This window comes from Simochromis diagramma, unplaced genomic scaffold (genome assembly GCF_900408965.1).
Source record: "Simochromis diagramma unplaced genomic scaffold, fSimDia1.1 OVJJ01000516.1, whole genome shotgun sequence".
Classification (NCBI taxonomy): domain Eukaryota; kingdom Metazoa; phylum Chordata; class Actinopteri; order Cichliformes; family Cichlidae; genus Simochromis; species Simochromis diagramma.
Window position 1 is genome coordinate 1,665,539 of NW_024386938.1, and position 13,205 is coordinate 1,678,743.

Here is a 13,205-nt window from a genome sequence, read left to right on the forward strand (position 1 = left end):
TCCGTGCCGTGTCTCCTGCGCTTGCCAAATTTATCACGTTTGGTTTTGATAACCATCATGTCCAATAGAAAAAACAGCACAAAAACACCCATAACTACGACCCTCATTCGGAAATAGACACCTGCACCGCGAGGGAAAAAGGCGCACGAAAGTGGCGGGCAGATGAAGACAAACCGCGGCATAATAATACTTTTACGTTTTGCAATCTACAAAGGTTTGCACTTTGAGAATCAATTGTGAGAACTGTGACCAGGGGCTAGTTATTCTGAGAACCCCTGCTGCAATAAATGAGGGACCACTGTCTACTCTATGATTATTATATTCAACCTGTTAACATTTAATACTGTATTGATAGAACCAACTGATTCTGCAGCAGAGCACCCCCTGTTGCTTCTCCTGGCTCCCCAGTCCCTGAGCTCCTGCTGCTGCACCCACAGATACAGTGGGGCAAAAAAGTATTTAGTCAGCCACCGATTGTGCAAGTTCCCCCACCTAAAATGATGACAGAGGTCAGTAATTTGCACCAGAGGTACACTTCAACTGTGAGAGACAGAATGTGAAAAAAAAATCCATGAATCCACATGGTAGGATTTGTAAAGAATTTATTCGTAAATCAGGGTGGAAAATAAGTATTTGGTCAATAACAAAAATACAACTCAATACTTTGTAACATAACCTTTGTTGGCAATAACAGAGGTCAAACGTTTACTATAGGTCTTTACCAGGTTTGCACACACAGTAGCTGGTATTTTGGCCCATTCCTCCATGCAGATCTTCTCGAGAGCAGTGATGTTTTGGGGCTGTCGCCGAGCAACACGGACTTTCAACTCCCGCCACAGATTTTCTATGGGGTTGAGGTCTGGAGACTGGCTAGGCCACTCCAGGACTTTCAAATGCTTCTTACGGAGCCACTCCTTTGTTGCCTGGGCGGTGTGTTTTGGATCATTGTCATGTTGGAAGACCCAGCCTTGTTTCATCTTCAAAGTTCCCACTGATGGAAGGAGGTTTTGGCTCAAAACATGGCCCCATTCATTCTGTCCTTAACACGGATCAGTCGTCCTGTCCCCTTGGCAGAAAAACAGCCCCATAGCATGATGTTTCCACTCCCATGCTTCACAGTAGGTATGGTGTTCTTGGGATGCAACTCAGTATTCTTCTTCCTCCAAACACGACGAGTTGAGTTTATACCAAAAAGTTCTACTTTGGTTTCATCTGACCACATGACATTCTCCCAATCCTCTGCTGTATCATCCATGTGCTCTCTGGCAAACTTCAGACGGGCCTGGACATGCACTGGCTTCAGCAGCGGAACACGTCTGGCACTGCGGGATTTGATTCCCTGCCGTTGTAGTGTGTTACTGATGGTGACCTTTGTTACTTTGGTCCCAGCTCTCTGCAGGTCATTCACCAGGTCCCCCCGTGTGGTTCTGGGATCTTTGCTCACCGTTCTCATGATCATTTTGACCCCACGGGATGAGATCTTGCGTGGAGCCCCAGATCGAGGGAGATTATCAGTGGTCTTGTATGTCTTCCATTTTCTAATGATTGCTCCCACAGTTGATTTTTTCACACCAAGCTGCTTGCCTATTGTAGATTCACTCTTCTCAGTCTGGTGCAGGTCTACAATACTTTTCCTGGTGTCCTTCGAAAGCTCTTTGGTCTTGGCCATGGCGGAGTTTGGAGTCTGACTGTTTGAGGCTGTGGACAGGTGTCTTTTGTACAGATGATGGGTTCAAACAGGTGCCATTCATACAGGTAACGAGTGGGGGACAGAAAAGCTTCTTACAGAAGACGTTACAGGTCTGTGAGAGCCAGAGATTTTCCTTGTTTGAGGTGACCAAATACTTATTTTCCACCCTGATTTACGAATAAATTCTTTACAAATCCTACCATGTGGATTCATGGATTTTTTTTTCACATTCTGTCTCTCACAGTTGAAGTGTACCTCTGGTGCAAATTACTGACCTCTGTCATCATTTTAAGTGGGGGAATTTGCACAATCAGTGGCTGACTAAATACTTTTTTGCCCCACTGTACATTTCCAGTTCATTCAACTTCCACAAATCCATCAAACTCTTCACCTTCAGTGTCTGAGTTAAACAGCTGGGCAATTTCGGCATCAAGCATGCCCGGATCCCTCTCATCATTATCAGAATCAGTCTTGTTGCTGTTACTTAGCTGTTCAGTGATTATTCCAGCCTTCGTGAAAGCTCGGACGACACTTGAGACTGATACCTTAGCCCAAGCAGCCACGATCCATTGGCAGATAGTGGCGTAACTCGCTCGGCGTTGCCTCCCTGTCTTGGTGAATGTGTGTTCGCCTTCTGTCATCCAATGCTCCCACGCAGCTCGTAATTTAACTTTGAACGACCTGTTGATACCAATATCTAGTGGTTGGAGTTCTTTGGTTAATCCACCCGGAATGACGGCAAGCTCCGAATTAGTTTGCTTCACTTGGGTTTTGACAGCCTCGGTGAGATGGGCGCGCATGGAGTCGTAGATCAAAAGAGACGGAGATTTGTGGAAAAAGCCATCCGGTCTCTTGACATAAACTTCCCTCAGCCACTCGCTCATTTTCTCTTCGTCCATCCAGCCCTTTGAGTTAGCCTTGACGATGACGCCGGCCGGAAACTTTTCTTTTGGCAAAGTCTTCCTCTTGAAAATGACCATGGGTGGTAGTTTCTGGCCATTAGCTTGGCAGCCCAGAACTACAGTGAAGGATGACTTCTCGTTCCCTGTGGTGCGTATAGATACCGTACTGGTCCCTGTTTTCTCGACAGTACGGTTCACGGGGATGTCAAAGGTGAGGGGGACCTCGTCCATGTTAGTGATGTGTTCTGGCCGGATCTTCTTTTCAGTGATCTTATTCTGGCAGTACGTGCGGAAAATGGCCAACTTTTCTTTGTAATCGTTTGGCAGTTGCTGTGAGACAGTAGTTCTTGTGCGGATTGAGAGATTATGCCTTTTCATAAAACGGAAGCACCAAGAATGTCCCCCTCGAAAGTCGTTGATCTGCATGTCACGTGCTACCGCTGTTGCCTTGAGTCGAATAGAGATTGTAGAGACACTTCTACCTGCTGTTCTCTGTTCAATAACCCACTGTTCAATTTTGTCCTCTAACTGCGGCCATCGCGCCTTGTTCCCTCGGAAACTCCTTTTGGTCTTCTTTACTTGTTTTAGGTCATCTTTTTGCTTCCTCCACTTGCGCACCATGGACTCATTAATGCTGAATTGTCTGGCAGCTGCTCTATTTCCATTCTCTTCTGCATAACTAATTGCTCGAAGTTTAAAATCAGCTTCGTAAGCGTGTCTCTTCGCGGGTGCCATTTTGGAGTCGTTATACACACACAACACGGTAATGTTGTGTTGAAGCACAGTACGTAGTACTCCGCGAGGCTCCTGGCAACGGTAACCGTAATGCTCCAAAAAGTGGCACTAAAAATCTTTTTTTGACAGATTTTTAAACATAGTGTGCCACATAAAACCGGTTCGAGGTCAGTAAGCACAAACCAAAATTCATACATAAGGCGCACCAGATTATAAGGCGCACTGTCGATTTTTGTGAAGATTTAAGGATTTTACGTGCGCCTTATAGTGCGGTAAATACGGTAATCCCCTGTGTATATAAGCCCCGTGTTTCCTTTGCTCTCTGTTGTGTTGTTAACATCTGCGCCTCCTCACGTTCACTGTGTGTTCTGTTTGCCAGCCTGCCTGTTTAGTTTGTTTTATATTCTCAGTTTAGTTAGTTTTTTGTTCAGTTGCTTTCCAGCAGTAAAGCTGAGTGTTTTGAGTTAATTTAGCCTCTGTGAGTCCTGCATTTTGGGTCCTCTCTTCCTACCTGCCTGCACACAGCCATGACATAAGAATTCTTACTTAGGAATTACATTTGGGAATTACTGTCATGAATAATTTCAGTGACTGAATGATTGCCGGTAATTCATACACATTTACTGTATTCTATAAAACATGTAAACTAAATCTCTTTGAAACTTATAGAAGAACATTTTCTATCTATTTTCTACTATTCATTTGATCCTCTAACTTATTTGTGCATAGAACGGCTGTAAAAGCTGAAGCTGAAGACAGGCTTATTTTTGAGTTCACAAAAAAGCTTAGTTACACACATGAAGTGTATAAAATTTAAGTCTTTTTACAGCGTATTAGCATATTTTACTTAAGCTTAATAATCATAATAATGCTTTGATCTCTTAAAATAAATGAAATAATTCCTCTCCATTAAAACTGTTTGTTGTTCTCCACCTTTTCCCTAAACACACCAGACCCTTGTACTGCAGGATCAACCCGCGTGTCCCAGTCCTGGACCATTTTTTTAAACCAGCAGGATCCCATGCCTTGTTGATGTATTATAAATGTTCTTGTTGTATTGTCATTGTTATTTACTTTAGTCTCATTAAATAAATATCCATTTAAAATTGATCAAAGTTAGTTATGTTCATACATGATAAAGATAATTTAAAGGTAAATAAAATGAGTCAAGTGACAATTACTGTTTGTTTTAATCAATTTATTCATAACATAAAACCTTTAAACTAATGCAACTCGTATAACAATGTAACCAGTGTTGGGAAGGCTACTTTTAAAATGTATTCCACTACAGATTACAGATTACATGCTCCAAAATGTATTCTGTAACGTATTCCGTTACGTTACTCAATGAGTGTAACGTATTCTGAATACTTTGGATTACTTAATATATTATCATGCTTTTTACAACTACATGAATGTCCTATTGCTGTGTGATTTATTACTTTTACTGAAGGTTACTCACCATACCAGTAGCAACTAGATTTTTAAATCTTAATATAAATGAGTAACAGTAGGTGGACATTAGGTAAGGCTGCACTTTTTGCAGCGATCTCGTATAGAAAACTATTGCGCGCGTATATAAAACAGGTCCGCGGCTCCGAGCCATATAAAAGGACCTCTGGCTAATACGTCGGGCTCGTGTCGGACTCGTAGCTGAAAACTAGCTTTACTTTGTTGTCTGGGTCAAGTTTGCTAGCGAGAGACAGAGAGAGGCGTTGAAAGGCTGCTCCAACGGAGCTTATTGTTTGGGAGGAAAACTGTCACAAACAAGGATGCAGTGGACTCAATTGCTCGAACTATGTACAATTTATTGAAAGGAAAAGGAACTTAAACAAGACTGGGTCTAACAGAAATCATTCGCAGGAACTGAGGGAGGCCCAAGGGCGGAGAAACGGACATAGAACACAAGGAGAACACGGGCAGGAACTTCTGCAAACACAGGAGAAAGGTTTTACTGAATGGGAAACAATTAAAGGGCAGAGGTGAGTGGTACTAGTGGAGAGTCTTGTGCTTACTTAAAAACACCGGCTATTAGGCAGGGAAGGGGTTGCCGTGGGAGCGTCCCAGCGATGGTTGAGAGTGTGGGGAAGCTAGTCCAGGTTCCAAGGTGTCCAGGGAGGTTGAAGTACGGGTGATGAATCTGGAGAACACAGGAGACGGAGAACACATTAACCCACGATCCAGGCACACAGAGTCCGAGCACACAGGAGGCCAAGTTTATTACGGGTGGTAGCAGGACGAACTGGCGAGGAGTGGCAGGCAGTGCTGACTTAAAAACCCTCTAGATGGAGCCCCGGAGATTGGAAGCAGGTGATGAGCTGGCCAACTCCACCCCAGGGGACGGACAACAGGAACCTGGACCACACCCGACCAGACACTCCCACAGCATATGACAGAAAGCACGAACACAGTGTACAGTAGAGTCTTAATATAAAAAAATGGCGGCGCGTGTAGACGCAGCGACCTCACGCTCTCCTGAAAATGCGGTGTTTTGTTCGTCAAGTAAGTGTCTTTCTGCAAGTGTTTCTCGCCAGTCCACGTCGGAATATGTGTACAGTCGTCAGGCTCTCTTACACATTCGGAGAAGCAAGATTTGCCAAGTTTTGAACACTAACGTTGAGATGCTAAGGGAGATAGGACTTCTGCGACAGCCTGCTAGCTGGCCTAGCAACTCACCGGACTCACCTGCTACCCCTCCCCGGGCAAGGAGGCGTCGAAAGCGGTGCGCTAGGACAAGGAAGCGGGGCAAGCGCGGAGGTGTCCGAGTCAGGCTTAAGGCTAAGCCAACTCGCCCAGCCATACCATCGAGCCTCTTGGCCAACGTACGATCTCTGGACAATAAAATGGACAACATACGACTCCTGAGATCAGCGAATCGCAAAGTAAGTGACTGTTGTGTGCTAGTTTTCACTGAGACATGGCTTAATGACAACATTCCGGACTCGGCCATACAACTGGAGCAGTTAGCATGCTACAGAGCCGACAGGGCTCTCATAGACGGAGGCAAGACCCGAGGTGGTGGGGTCTGTGTTTACATCCGTGACGAGTGGTGTCGTGATGCCACTGTAGTACGCAAACACTGCTCATCACTGGCGGAGTTCATGATCGTGAAGTGTCGCCCTTTCTATTTGCCCAGGGAGGTAAGTTCGATCTTGTTGGTCGCTACTTATATACCTCCATCTAGCAACAACAGCGATAGAAATGCGGCGCTGAACGAACTGCATCAGGCCATCAGTGAGCAACAAACAGCACACTGTCAGTGGTGTGTGACATTTTTAAATACGATGAAGGAATACAAGACAGTCAAAAGGAGTTTTATAGAGCTACGTGCACGGGTGAGTGATCGAGTGATACTCACACCGAAGCACTGTAGTCAGCTTTATTTATAACATACCAAGAGACAGTTGCACAGCATTTCCTGTTTTTCAAGCTTACTTAGTATGTGTGTGTGTGTGTGTGTGTGTGTGTGTGTGTGTGTGTGACAGGATGTAATGGCATGTGATACAAAAATATATGAACATTTTAATACATTTGAAAGCTTTATAACGGAGGTATCTTTTAATAATAGACATCTGCAGTTTAAACTTAAAAGTTACTTCTATCATTCCCTGCTGTTGTTCAAATATTTTGCATCTTATCAACTTCTAGTCACTTGCGGGTAGATTTTCAACTAGAGTGTCATTTAGCGAAGTTAAATGTTCAACATTATAAATTCTTTTTCCTTATTTATATGTCGTCCTCTTCTTCCTCAGAGTCTGTGTCACTTTCATTGTTTTTAAGGAGCATCATAGTCTCTGGTGGGGATGTGACATGGGGAGTTATGGCTGTTGCAATCAATCTATTTATCAGTGCTCTGATGCAGGGTATGCAGCAGCATCCACACAGAGTGAGTATGGCTGCGAATACTGCTACGGATACCAGGATTGATGACACCAAACTTCGATATTTCCCAAACATGTCCATCCAGTTGTCCCACGTAGAAGTGTCAACTCCAGAATGCTCCTTCATTTTCTCGTTCAGAGTCTTCAGGCCTTCTAGGGCTCTGGTCAGACTTCCATCAGCTGCGGTGTTGTTAGGGATGAAGGTACAACATTGCTCTCCGAACATCGAACACACCCCATTCTTCTCGCTCAGTAGCATGTCCAATGCAATTCTGTTCTGGAAAGACATCAGTGAGGTGGCTCTTAGTTGCTCGGCCACTGCATGGAAGCCTGATTGTGTCAGGTTTCCTAGTCTCTGGACGTTATAGTGGATGTAGTTAATTCGGTCCACATTCTTGTTGATTGTACACCACCAGCACACCGACGATTCGAAACCGGCAGCCACTTGGTCCACTAGTTTATATTCGTCTGGTACTCCTCTGGGAATGCCTATGGCATCGATGTACGTTGGGTCTGGTCCAGGTTGTTCTGGTGCTGATCTCTTTTGTCGTGGGTTTATCTTCAGTCGTCCTGCTGTTATAGTTATATCCGTGGCTTTGAGTTTTACAACCTGAATGGGTAACAACAGTGATACCAATCCACACATGCCAATCCAGTTGTTAGGCAAACGATCATACAGGTTTAGGTCTCCACACCACCACCAGACATCAGCTCTGCTTCGTGGCTTGAATGAGGAGTCCACCTTTGTAATGGTTAGGCAGCTAGTTGCGTTGAGGCTTCCCAGCCTTTCTCCTGGGCCTATCATATTTATGCAGGTGTGGTTTGCTGCCATCACATCTTGTGAGAAGATGGGTTTTCTTTTTTCTTCGTTGGTGATGGGAAAGATTCTGTCCCATTTTGTGCAGTTCTTGTCTTGAATGTTGGTATGGTTCATTACAGCTGTCAGGCAGTTTTCTTCCATAGGTGCAGGTACCACTCTCAGTATTGGTCTTGGTCCTAGGCAGACCATGCAGTCATCACTAGCATCTTGAGCTGCTTGTTCTGCCAGTAATAACCAGTTATTTGAGTTTCCAATGTTGGTACAGTTCATGACAGCTGTCAGGCAATCTTCTCCTATAGGTGCAGGTACCACTCTCAGTATTGGTCTTGGTCCTAGGCAGACCATGCAGTCATCATTAGCATCTTGAGCTGCTTGTTCTGCCAGCAACAGCCAGTTGTTTATGTGTCCTGTGATACCTGTGGTTATTCGGAACCAGTCATCTGATTTCAGTTTTGGTCCTACTATCATCACTGCTGTCATGGTTGTTGATAGTGGGCCTTTGGTCAAAACAGGAGTTGTGTCTGTAGAAGAGGGGCTCGTTGAGGTGTTTACTTCCTTCGTTATGTTGTTACATATTGACAGGAAATGATGTGGGTCTTTTCCACTCTTGTAGATAAATAGGGTCAGGTGGTAGCAGTTAGAGCTACTTGCCAGCGTTGGAACCAGGTGGGTTCTTTTCTGTGAACTTGGTGGTTTCTCCAGCAGTGGGTTGCTTTGATATGGCGTCCAATCATTTCCAGTATAAGTGAAAACGGTGTCCCATCCTGGGTTGTTTCCGTCTGAACTGGATAGGGATAGGTACCAGTCGTAGCCTTTCCAGGCTTCGGCTTTGTATCCTCCTACGTAGAATGAGTTAAAAGGTATCCATACGGTAGAGGTGAAGCTTGTCTTGTTGTAACACAGGTAGAGGTCGTCTGTTTTCTTTGCCTGTCCGTCTGTGTCATTACAAGGGTTGAACCCGTGTGTCTGGGAGACAACCAGCAGGCTCAGAAGAGCTGGTAATAGCATGGTGGTCATCATGATTGGATGATTTTCCCTTGGGTGAGCGTCTCTTCTTCTTGACCTTGTGTCTCTCTCTCAAGACCCCCAGTGAGTAGACCCCGGCCAGAGAGGTGGGTTCACGAGTGTTGCCACCTGATCACCCTACCCCCCACCGGGCGAACACAAAGAGGTCTGGAGGAGACTAGGGTCTATGCTTTAGATAGGCTCTACCCTTTTGGTGTGACTTTGATGAATCCACGAAGGTCGTTCAGCAATTTTGCATGCCATGGGCGTGGTGATCAGGACCTGGTAGGGGCCTTCCCACCTGGGAGTGCTCCAGTTTTTTCTTTGGAGTACTTTGATCAGGATCCAGTCACCTGGTTTCAACCTGTAAGAAACTGGAAGAGAATCACTCGGCAGTTGATTGTTCGTTATTATTTCTTTATTTTGTATCCATCAAGGGCTCTGGGTGGGCTGCAGTCCCACCCGTCATCCGGCTCGAAGGACCAATTAAATGTCAGTGGTGTGTGACATTTTTAAATACGATGAAGGAATACAAGACAGTCAAAAGGAGTTTTATAGAGCTACGTGCACGGGTGAGTGATCGAGTGATACTCACACCGAAGCACTGTAGTCAGCTTTATTTATAACATACCAAGAGACAGTTGCACAGCATTTCCTGTTTTTCAAGCTTACTTAGTATGTGTGTGTGTGTGTGTGTGTGTGTGTGTGTGTGTGTGTGTGTGTGTGTGACAGGATGTAATGGCATGTGATACAAAAATATATGAACATTTTAATACATTTGAAAGCTTTATAACGGAGGTATCTTTTAATAATAGACATCTGCAGTTTAAACTTAAAAGTTACTTCTATCACACACCCAGACGGTTTCATCATCCTCGCAGGAGACTTTAATCATGCTGATCTTAAAACTGTTCTCCCAAAGTTTCATCAGCATGTACATTTTCCAACAAGGGGAGACAACATATTGGACTTGGTCTATACACAGGAAAATGGAGCATACAAATGGTAAATGGTAAATGGCCTGTATTTATATAGCGCTTTACTAGTCCCTAAGGACCCCAAAGCGCTTTACATATCCAGTCATCCACCCATTCACACGCATACAAAGCCATCCCCCTCCCCCACATCGGCACCTCTGATCACCTCACTGTTATGCTAATGCCAGCATACAGACAGAGAGTGAAGGTCATCAAACCTGTTATGAAAGAGGTAAGAGTGTGGCCACAGGAGGCCACCTCTGCTCTTCAAGACTGCTTTGGGTCAACTAATTGGGACATATTCAAGGTAGCAGCCACTTACAATAACATCATAGACATCGAGGAGTACACAGACACGGTGAGCTCATACATCATCAAATGCATTGATGATGTAACACAAGTGAAAAGTATCACAACTCGAGCCAACCGGAAGCCATGGCTAACAGGAGATGTCCACAGGCTGCTGAAGGCCAGAGACAAGGCCTTCAGAGCTGGGGATGAAATAGGCCTGACAACAGCGAGAGCCAACCTGTCCCGTGGCATCAGGACAGCGAAACAGGATTACACACACAAGATAACCTCCCACTTCAATGATAGCAAGGACGCAAGAAGCCTATGGCAAGGCATCCAGGCTATTACAGATTACAAGCCTGTAGTGCGTAGCTGTGAGAGCGACACCACTCTGCTCAACAACCTGAACAACTTCTTTGCACGATTTGAAGCACAGAACAACACACGCCCACAGAAAACACCACCACCTCCACACGACCAGCCTCTGTGCCTGTCTGCTGCCAGCGTGAAGAGGACACTCATCACCATCAACGCCCGGAAAGCAGCGGGTCCAGATAACATCCCTGGTAGTGTGCTGAAAGACTGTGCAGAGGAGCTGAAGAATGTCTTCACAGACATCTATAACATCTCCCTGAGGCAAGCCACTGTTCCATCATGCTTCAAGACTGCCACCATCATACCTGTGCCAAAGAATCCATCCCCAGCCTGTTTCAATGACTACCGCCCCATGGCACTGACACCCATTATTATGAAGTGCTTTGAACGACTAGTCATGTCACACATCAAATCCACCCTACCTCCCACCCTGGACCCATACCAGTTCGCATACAGAGCGAAACGATCCACAGAGGATGCAATCTGCTCTGCCCTCCACCCAGCCCTAACTCATCTGGACAAGAAAGACTCATATGTGAGAATGCTGTTCATAGACTTGCTCAGCATTCAACACCATAATACCACAACAACTCATCTGTAAACTGGACAGACTGGGCCTCAGCACCTCCCTCTGCAACTGGCTGCTGGATTTCCTCAGCCAGAGGCCTCAAGCGGTGCGTGTAGGCAACAAGGTCTCAAACAGCATCACCCTGAGCACGGGGGCTCCACAAGGCTGTGTGCTCAGTCCTCTGCTCTTCACCCTGTTGACACATGACTGCGCACCAACCTACAGCTCCAACCACCTTGTGAAGTTTGCGGACGACACAACGCTGGTGGGGCTCATCACCAAGGGCGATGAGACCCACTACAGGAAAGAGGTTGAGCTCCTGACCATGTGGTGCAGAGACAACAACCTCCTGCTAAATGTTAGTAAGACCAAGGAGATTATTGTCAACTTCCAGAGAGGCCACACCTGTCACCCCCCATTGACCATGCGGTGGAGAGGGTGAGCAGCACCAAGTTCCTGGGGGTGCACATCAGTGAGGACCTCTCCTGGACCACCAACACAGCATCACTGACCAAGAAAGCACAACAGTGCCTCTACTTCCTGCGCAAACTCAAGCGGGCAAGTGCTCCACCACCCATCCTGACTACATTCTACAGAGGAACTATTGAAAGTATCCTCTCCAGCTGCATCACTGTGTGGGGCGGTAGCTGCACTGACTATAACAGGAAAGCTCTACAACGCATTGTGAGAACAGCTGAGAGGATAGTTGGTGTACCACTCCCCTCCCTGCAAGACATTTACACCACTCGCCTCACCCGCAAAGCCATCACAATTGTCAACGATGCAACCCACCCCGCGCACTGTCTGTTCAGCCTCCTGCCCTCTGGAAAGAGATACAGAAGTCTCCACTCCCGCACTACCAGGCTCACCAACAGCTTCATCCACCAGGCTGTGAGACTGCTGAACTCTCTTCCCTCTCGGCTCCCAGCCAGCAGAATCACCAGATTGGCAGAAGTATAGGAAGACAGACTGGACTCTACCCCTCCCACCCCCACCCCCCACCCCCCATCCACGCACACTCTCCAATAAGGAAACACTCTCTGAACCAAGAACTGGAAAACATTCCTGACTGGAAACAACTACCTCTGCATTGCAATTGCACACACCTGCTGCTATATATTTTTAGTATTTCTTTTAGCACTATTTATATTATTATATTACTATTACTGCTGCTATAGTCTTATGCTGCATTAAAACAAAACCCCTACCAACCACAACCTGGGACTACCTCAAGTAGACTAGTATACTATTTTCCAGGGAACACTGTTGGAACACTTTCTTTTATTTATTTTTAGGTCTTGTCTATCCTGTTACCTATTTAATATTACCTTATTGTTAGGGCTGTTTTTGTTGTGCATCTGCACTTTATTGTTGTCAATGTCTACGCATGGGACAGTGTGAAACGTAATTTCAATTCCTTTGTATGGCAAGTACATTTGAAGAAATTGACAAATAAAGTTTTCTATTCTATTCTTCTATTCTATTCTATTCTATTCTAATAGCTCACTTACAACTGGGCTCGTCAGGCACTCTGTTTGGCTGCAGTGGTTATTATTATATTGTGGCGAGCTCAGACAAGGAGGAGACGGAGGTATCGTTTGGTCTTGCTTCCCGTGAGCTAGCCAGGGAGCACAGCCATTTATTAACATTTGCAGAAGAACACTGCCGCTAGCTAACTGCTCAGCGCGGCAACAACAACACACAGGGCGCCCTCTGACCCTGGAAAGACACACCGTCGCAGCGATAGGGCATCACCCGTCATCATGGCAACATACACAAAACATAACTGTACAAACAGAACCCCGAACAGCCCTGACCCGCTACAATATTTACATGCTTCCACACAGCAAAAATGCCAGTGTTGATTTTTCAGTGTTAGTAGAATTCAACAGAGTTCCGAGTTAGTTCAACACTTAATCGAGTTAAAATAACACATCGGGAGTTGATTCCTGAAAAGTGTT